The 9469-nt window shown below is 42.5% G+C and overlaps 1 protein-coding gene across 6 annotated transcripts in view; it reads right to left on the bottom strand.

Moving 5' to 3' along the window:
• The window catches only part of INPP4B (inositol polyphosphate-4-phosphatase type II B), an 840917-nt gene extending 836746 nt beyond the window's left edge, over window positions 1-4171 (bottom strand). For 3 of the 6 annotated variants that reach the window (XM_023225976.3, XM_023225978.3, XM_023225977.3), the window contains exon 1: window positions 3830-4171. The gene's annotated coding sequence lies outside the window, so the exon portion shown is untranslated. The remainder of the gene's footprint in view (window positions 1-3829) is intronic. The other 3 variants (XM_023225975.3, XM_023225979.1, XM_023225980.1) reach the window with 1 other exon arrangement.
• Between the last annotated feature and the right edge of the window lie 5298 nt (window positions 4172-9469).

The raw sequence follows: 9469 nt of genomic DNA, 5'->3' as shown, positions 1-9469 counted from the left end.
GATAGATAGATAGATAGATAGATAGATAGATAGATAGATAGATAGATAGATAGATACTCTCCTTTCAAGGGAGGAGATGTTGCCCTCATTCCCTTGACTATTATTGATTTAGATAATTCCCAAAGAAATGTATCATCAAAACTACATGATTTGAAAAACTTCTCAAAATTTCCTTTAATCAGTTTAAACAAATTACTGCCAAATCTGTTTCACTTAGTTCTGCAAAGGGCTATTTAAAGACTTTCAATACACAATCAGGAAACCAAGTTGGCATGGCTGCCTAATACAGAAGATAGAATTTACTCAAAATATTGCAACTCAAGAAATTCAGTTTGAAATATATTATTTAAGGACACACACTGTATTGAAACCCAATTCACATCATGTTGGAATGGTATCTATCATAACAGCTAATGTTTGGTGAAATTACACAGTCCATTAAAAAAATCTAAAGTTCTGGCTCCTAGATATTCCATTGGCCTTATGGTATGCCATTGATAGTGAGATACTTCCAAGAATATATATATATTATATATTTATAAATAATAATCCTAAAATAACATAATATACTGGATATACATAATTCATATATATTATATATAATATAATCCATAAAATTTCCTAAACATTTTAAATGTTTCTTTTAATCTACAAGATAGTGAAAATACAATTTAAAAAATAAACTAACACACCTTGATTCAAGTGACAATTGTGTCTGAGACTGAAAGAGTAATTAAAATTTTTGCACCTATCTTAATGTCTTTTACAGCTATATACTGATCTTTTCTAGGTATATACTGATCTAAAGTTTTAGAACTCAAAGACCATATGTACCTGGCACAACAAAATTCAATCATAGCATCATCATTTGAATTAATCTAAAAATAAATGTTTAAACTAAAATTGTTTAATAATCTCATGTCTGAAGCCTAAATATTATAGTATATATGATTAGAGTATGCTCCAAAGAGTTCTCTAATCAAAGGTTTCTAACTCGACATTTTTTGAAAGTATTAACAAAATGGCCTATGGAAAGATTCCTTAAGGCTTTAGAAAGATATACAGGACATGTTGAAAAACTAAAGTACATAATACAGAAGAGACTCATACAGCTTTCACCTGAACATTTAACTTGAGATTATTTAAAACAGGGCATTTCTATCTATTAAAATCCTCATAGTTGTGAAAGACAAGAATTTATTTTATACAGATTAGGTATGATATTTGTATATCTAATATTAGTACTACTGGGCATTACTCACTATGAAATAAGAAAATGTAATAGATATTCAATAAGCATTTTACTTACTAATTATGATTCCACAATTTCTTTAACTTTTTGTTCTCAGATGTCAAATACTTACCTAGAAACGGCCACTCGTTTGGCTGCTATGAGTTTTAAGATCTGTTGGCAGGGTTTTTTTCTGTCTTTCAGAGAATTGCCATCTTGGGTTCTGCCTCAAGGTAGTGAAAGTTAACTTTGTTACCCATCTGGGGATTTATAGTACTTATACTAGAAGATATTCCAAGGTTTCAGAAAGGAATTAATTACTTTCAAGTTGCACAGTTTAGAACAAATATCTGGCTTTTCCCTAAGCTTAATGATTTTCCATTTCACACAACTAAAATATAATAGCATTATTTTATAAACAAGTTTAACTGATGACTCTATGATGTTAGAGCCATTTAGTGTTTTGACAAAAATCTTATGAGAAATGAAGTCATTCAGTTTGCAGCCCCAAACTGAAGCTCGAACACAACATTTTAAAAGTATTTTCTGCCTATACCTTTGACTGCATGCTACTTTAAATAGAGGGACAAGACTAAATGGTCCATCTGGTTGTTCTTATACTTTAGAAAGAGTCAAAAGCAAATTTGAGTTATAAATATGCACATCATAATGATCATTAGTTTATCACAAATAAATATTGATTTGCTTAATCAAAGAGAATACTCTCCTAGAATAAGAGCAGTATTTCAATCAGCAAACATGTTTCTTAATGACACTGAGCATTTAGCCTATCTTCACACACACATTTCATAACCTTTCAAGGACAATCTTCTAAATCACATTTTAAAGAAATACACTGAAAAAGCAATCCATTTTGCAATAGCATTTTACATTACTACAAATTCATGAAGTACAACCTTTAATGCCCATGTACCTTTCACAAAACTATTGATCATTTCCTATCAATGCTTTACCGGATTATATCACAAAGGAACACATAATGCATGTATGTGCATCAATGCACAAAGGAAAGGATGCATTTCTTTGTATACTATGTGAACTGACAATGCTCACTTGCCCAGTCCTTGCTTTACTCAACTTCTTACACATCATCAGCCAGCTGCCCTGTTGATGATTCCTTGCACCTTTTGTGCTGCTTTATCATTGAGTCAGATTACTACCATTTCTGGTCCAGAACTCATTAAGAAAATTCCTTTTTCAAGCAAGGTCTTTGAAATGTAGTTGTACACCTATAAAAGAACTATCTGGAGCTCATCTTGAGAGAGAGAAGATGAATTTATCCTCTGTCTTTAGGCTTTTTCTTACAGAGCCACACCTTTATAAACAAGTTCTGTCTGTCATACTGAGAGGAAGGATATACTCAAAATGTAACATCTGGAGTCATAAAATGTAATGACTCAAATAACATTCTAGAAAGAGAAATGAAAACTAGTTCTAGTTAAGGAGAAGATAAAAGAGTAAAAGGAGCAAATTTGCAACATTAAAACAAGAGTAATAGAAAACCCTACAGGGTTTTTTCCAGTAAGTTTTGTGCAGCAGCAGCAACAACCTAATCAATATGTGCTTCCTCACCCTCTTGTCCCCGAAGAGAAACTGCTGGGCCCCTCTCCACTGCCTCCCCAGGAGCAGAAACTATTGCCCCCAAGGAAGGGAGAATTCAGAAGCGTGGGAAAGGGGAAAAACAGGTATATGTGGTTCTAGCATCCTCATCTTCATATCAGCTACCAGCCTGAAAGTACATTCAGGAACCAGGCTCCCAGACATTCTCGGGTCCTGGGCCCTGCCAGAGGTGCCAGAGAGCTTGAGGAGCCTGCGGCATAGTTCTCAGACCCGAAACAATGACCTCCCCCTCCAAACCCAGGCACTCTCGCGCCAAGGCCCTAACCTCTCAGCGAGACCTCTTTGGGGTAGGACAAGAGATGCTGCCTGATGGCCAAGAGAAGACATGCCAGGCTTCTCTGCCAGAATGAGTTGTTGAGGGTGGGATGAAGGTGGTCAAGGAGATGGGCTATTTATTTTTAAAACAAAAAAACAAGGCAACCGGGACCCCCAACATCAGTCACCCTCACTCCCACCACTGTCCCTACTCCTTAAGGACTTCGGAGGCCGGCGGCGGCGGCGGCGGCAGCTTGCGATCATCAGGATTGGGAGTGAGAGCGAGTGCCCGGGCCAACCTCAGCTTCTCTCAGGGCCAGCGCAGGTGGGCGCAGCCTTGGAAGGTCAGCGAGGCCAGAGCTCAGAGTTCCACGGGGACCCGGAGAGTGTGCGTGTGTGAGTGAGAATGCGAACACGCGCGCTCGCCAGGCGGAGGGGCGCTCGGCGAGAGGGTAGGCGCGGTGACAGTGGTACCCCAGCAGTCAAGGAGAGACAGCACACCCCACCCTTTAAGCTAAAGAGCTGGAGGGGTGATGGAGGCTGCAAGACTGAGAAACTTGATGCAAAACAGACAGGCTTCCCCCTCCAAGACGTGCCGCCACGCTCTCAGACACGCTCCCTCGCCTCCCGGATTACCCACCATGAGCCACTCCACCCTGCAAAATTCCCCACCAAGCCCTAGGATCCCAGGCGGGTAATTACCTCTCCCGGAGGCGGAGTAGGGGGCGGCAGCAGCAGCAGCAGACACTTTTAGCCCGACTTTCCTGCGTTCGCTTGTGAGCGTGTGAGCGTGTGCGCGCCCAGGAGGAGCTGTAACCTGCTATTTATAGACCGAAGCCTCAGCACCCGGGGCTGAGAACCCGGAGGAAACTAGCAGGCGGCGGTGACGGCGCAGGGCGCAGGGCGCGGGCCGCGGCTTCGCGAGGCACCAGCAGCTCCCCCAGCCTCTGGCTTCGGCCGCGCTCCCTGCTCGCTCCACGCCTGCCAGCCCCGCGCGCGCCCCAGAGAAGTTGTCACCAGCGCGGCTGGCTCTCCGGCTGCTCACACGCCCCCTGGCACAATTGCTACTTTCTTCCCCCACCCCAACCCCCACCCTCCCCGCTCCTCTTCCTCCTCCTCTGCTCTCTCCAAGCGGTCTCCTCCCAATGTCACCAGCGACCGAGCGAGTAGAGGCGGCCGCGGCAGCGACAGTCGCGCAACTGGCGCAGCTCGCTTCCCGCTACTGATAGAGCGGAGACGGTGGCCGGGCTGCCCACCCCGAAATCACCACGCTGGCTCCGTGTGCTGACACCCCGCACCCCGACCCCTTCCTGCGGCCCCTCTGCCCGCTGGGTCGGACACGCAGACTGGGCTGTGGGATCACCGCTACCGCGAAGAGGGGGTACCGAGGCCGCCACGCTGCCACGGGGTCAGGAGACACTACAGAGAAAGAATCCGCGGAAGGAAGAAAGCGCCCCAGACCCTGGCCTATGGCAGCGCAGTCCCCAGACCGAGGGTTTTTTTGAAGGGCCTTGGAATCCCTGCTGTCACTGCCTGCGTCTAGGCATCCATTCAGGCCCGCGGGACCCCCGTCTGCAGCCGCGCTGGGACCCCTGTCTCTTGCCTCTCCTCCCCTTGCCCCAGGCGGAGGTAGGGCTGGGGAGACCAGCTCAGAACAGCCCTTGGCCACCCACCGCCAGTCCCCACGTCGCGGCGGGTGACTGAGGCCGTGATGCTCCCAACTAGCCTGTGACATGCCTTTGATATCCCTGGTGCATGGGGACAAATCCGCCCTGAGTGTGTTGGGGTATCAGGAAAACGAGGTATGTAAGCAAGCAGTCTGGACGGAGGCTAAAACTCCCCCACTTCCTAGCCAACAAGCCCACAGGGGAAAGCACGCACCCTGGTTATTCCAGGCTGTAGGGTGTGGGGCTAATGACTCTCCCCATCTGCGCCTTACAGGTGCCACCTGGCGGCTCTCTCGGAAAGGTTTTGATGGAGCCGTTCAAAGGTACAGGTGCCCAGAGTCAGCCCATAAAGACACCCCAGCCCTTCTCCCTGAGGGCGTTTTAAATTCACAGTTAAAATAAAGCAGTGTACGAATGCTTGTACACAAGCGTTACATTTGCCATGCAAAAAGACTGGAATCTCAAAGTCAGGACAGTGAAATCAATTTGGGTTAAGTCGGGGCTTAACAGTTTCACAAACTAGGAAGCTGTATGTACCCCCAGCTGTCACCCCTGCTGTCACTGCCTGCATCTAGGCATCCTTTCACTCCTCAAACATTTGACCATCACATTATAAGCCTCGCCAGTGAGGACAGGGACTTTGGGGGTTTTTTTGTTTTGTTTTTCTTATTTTGGAGGGGGGAGTTGTTTGTTCGTTTCATTTATTTTTCTCACCACTCTGCTCCCAGAGCTTGGGACAATAACTAATATTCTGTAGTTTCAATAAATGTTTATAGAACCAATTAATAAACACTATAGGCCAGAAATTGCTTGGCGCCCCTGAAGCCCTTCCTTTTGCTTCTCTTCAAGCTTTTTCTCCTATGCTCAGCCTCTATCCCAAGTGAGTTGAATGCAGAGAGACAGGACAGTGAGGAACAAATAAATAAACCCTGTCAAGATGTGGATCAGCTTTGAGAAGCCATCACACAGTTAGATTTCTCCTCCATGGGGCAGCACTGAACACACCCATCTCCAAGCAATGGGTAGTTCTGTTCATAGAGATCTGCGGGAAAGATGATAGAACTTTCTCACTGGGCGGTTTCTGATTTTTCTCACGAGAGAGATTGAAATAATATCAGGACATTAGGATGTCAGAGCTTTGCTACTAAATTGGAAATATAGTTAACATATCTGTCCTCTAACATTAAGTGGAAGAGTGTGTGTGTGTGTCTGTGCACATGTGTGTGTTTATGAAGACTACAGCAGCAATGCCAGAAATACCAAACCATACCTCCTAAAAGACTGAGTGGTAAATAAATGCAGTTACTAATTCTATGGAAATGAGTTTAAAGTGAGATGCTCAGATGACCCTATTATAATTAAAGTCCAGACATGGACCATGCTGCCGAAGTCCTTTTACAGGGCGGCTGAGAAATATGTGACTTACTTAAGCATATCCTGTAAGAAGTTTGAATTCTGGGAAAAGAGAGAATATGAATCAGGATGCTATCAGATGCATGTACCACAAGGCATTTTTAAAAATCCATCAATTATCCTGATATTTACCTTTTTTAGTTATTTGGTGGCTTTTTCCTTGAATAAGCCTGGAGAATTCAGATGCTTCCATGGTTTAATAAACTCATTCAGCATTCACTTTTACAAACCTTGAACTTTTGCCCACTTGTACCCCCAAAACATAACTCCATTTGCCAATGAAGGACAAAATATTTTTCGTCTCCTTTTGAAATATCTTTGTAGGGCCAGAAGTCAAAGGTGATTCCCTGTAGGTACCTTGCTATCTAAAACAATAAAATCAAGCCAGGATCTACAGGGCTGTTGTCACACTCTCCTTTGCAGTAAAGCAGCCTACACTCTCTCCATAAATTCATTGTTCCTCTAGATTTTTATCTCAGGTGAGATTAATATGACATCATATCCACACTTTTATGATCCTTCACTATTCAAAATCTCTTCTAGAATATAGCACCAAACATCATATAGTTTTTTTAATGCTTATTCAGTTATGTTAACGATAACTCATAAAGTAAGTCTTTGTTTTATCTCAATTTTTATAAACTTAAACATTACAGAAACTTTGTTATATATACATTAGCATCATCTCTTGTGTGTATGATTGTGTGTGTATGTCTGTGTGTATTTAAATTAAAGGGGATGTTGTTAGAAATAAGAACTAAAGTAAAAAGGGTAAATTATTGTAAAGATACTTGGCTGCCCCATGGAACCCCAAAACAAGAATGCTACTGGGCACTAGGAATGACTGGAAACAGAGATAGGCCATTGGAAATTTTTCTGTCTCTTTTCCCCCACTACACTAACTGTTCCATTCTGTATCTCTCTCCTCTTTCTCTGTCTCCCCACACACATTGTCTCTCTCTGCTTATCTGGTGTGCACTAAAGTGCATGGTTGCTAACGACTCTTAAACTTTATAACTTGTGAACCAGTTCCAAATTCTCCAAGTACTGTGATTCTTCCAGCTACCAAACCCCAGCCAACAACCTTGGCCAAGGATAGTAATCAAGTGACATTTTCATAGTACCTATGTAGTAATCAGGTAGATTAGAGTGGTAGGCTGAAGAAGAAGAAAAAGATGAAAATTCCCAAAATGAGGGGAGGAATACAGGTCGTTTCTTACCACTACTATCTCCTATTCCTGGTTGTTTTATGAACATTGACACAAAAGGCAAAAGAAAGTAGGAAAAAGAAATATTTAAAAAGCAATAATTTCTATGGTATATTAATGCATACGCATGTTTGAATATTGAATAAGATGGAATGCTTCTTACTGCTGGTAGTGCTCGAAGATAGCTGTTCCCAGTATAAGTAGCAGTATGATTTTATGATCTCTTAGCATGGGACTGGGTGAGTATGAGGAAGAAATCAAGTTTTTCACAGACAGTTTACTTTAGCTTCTTTTTTCATGGCAAATTAAATAAGAGATTTTTAAAAGAAAACAAATGAGTGTGCTACAATTTTACATTTATTGAAAATAAACATTAGTGGCTCTCTCACTTTACATAGTATATTTGTAAAATCATATACTTGTATGTATTTTGTATGTAAATCATATATTTGAAAACCAGTCATATTTCAAATATAATACAGTGGTGAATCTTAACATTTTTGCAGTCATAAATCCATTGGAGAATTTGAGGAGAGTTGTGGACTCATTTTCCAGAAAAATATGAGCCTGCACACACACAGTTATAATGGGATGTTATATGACATATTTATTCGAGATCTGGAACTTAACACTTCATATTGATTTTGTCTTCCCCCAGTCATTTCTATTTGAACAAATGAAATAAAGACTCCAGATTCTTAAACAAAACCTTCAAAATGCCCAGTATGTACAAGTCAAATACTGAATTGGGGTGGGGAACATATATGAACGCAGGGAACTAGCTCCCTCTTCCACCAGCTCCTGCTCCAATGAGACCTAACTAAGCTGTAGTAGGAAATGAAGATTGAGCTCTTAGAAGGACGGGAGAGAGTTATAATGTGAGGAATGCTGTATTTGTCCACTAGGGCTGCTATAACCTATTACCAACAGGTTTGGCGATTTACACAATAGAAATGTATTTCTCACAGTTCAGGAGGCTGTAAGTCAAAGCCCGAGGAGTAGGCAGGTTTGCCTTCTGAGGCCTGTCTCCTTGGCTTGCAAATGTAGCTGTCTCGCTGTGTCCTCATGTGGTCTTTCCCATGTGCATGTGCAGCGCTGGTATCTGTGTGCGTCTAAATTTCCTCCTCTTATAAGGACACCAGTCAGACTGGATTAGGGCCTGCCCTAATGGCCTCTTTTTAATCTGATTGTCTTTTAAAGGCCCTATCTCCAAATGCAGTCATATTTTGAGATACTGGGTGCTAGGGTTTCAACATATGAATTTGACGGGGACAAGATTCAGCCCATAACAAATGTGCACTACAACAAATTCCAGGAAGGGTCTAGGGGTGAAGTTTGAATATAAATTTCTCCCTTATGTAAAGAGGACCCAAGAGTAAAAATATCTGTACTGTTTTCCCCTTGGAGTATCGAGAAGGCAAGGGTGTAAAGTGGGAATAGACATGCTAGCATGCCTTATCTAGATCCTAAAGGGCCAACGATCCCTGAGATTTTGTTGCCTAAGCGATGAGGAAGAGACTGTGGTTCCTTTGGGCTATAGGAGGCCTGGAAGTTAGTCAGGAGTGACAGCCAGCAGGACAGGTAATCACCAAGAGGTCCCCTGGGAGGGCAACCAGATTAAATGCCAAGGAAAGGGCATGGTCTATCTATGGAAACATAGAGGTGTGGCTACAATTGCCACGGCAAAGACCTCAGAAGTGTCAGTGGCTACGCACTAGAGTAATGCCATCTTCATTCACACCTGTAGAATGGAAGCCAAGTCAGCTCTTCAGAAAATGACAGACGTGTACCCCAGTGTCACAATGCTGCATAAGTCTCCCCTGCACCAACAAGCTGCCCTGGAGGTAAAGGAGAAGGAAAAAGGGAGGGGCAGCAATACTTAAACTCAGTAAGTTTTAAACCAGGATAGACTTGGTTTAGCTTACTGGATACAACTAAGAAAACTAAATTAAATTTGCTATTTCTGAGTACAAACAGGGGCTTATAATTAAGTTAAATTTATGGTAGAAAAATTATGTTCCATTTTTACACCCGAGGTTTAAAACTCAACTGAT

The sequence above is a fragment of the Piliocolobus tephrosceles genome, chromosome 3, assembly GCF_002776525.5.
Source record: "Piliocolobus tephrosceles isolate RC106 chromosome 3, ASM277652v3, whole genome shotgun sequence".
NCBI classification, from domain to species: Eukaryota; Metazoa; Chordata; class Mammalia; order Primates; family Cercopithecidae; genus Piliocolobus; species Piliocolobus tephrosceles.
The sequence above is the reverse complement of the archived record's forward strand: the minus strand, read 5'-3'. Positions and strand labels throughout refer to the sequence as shown.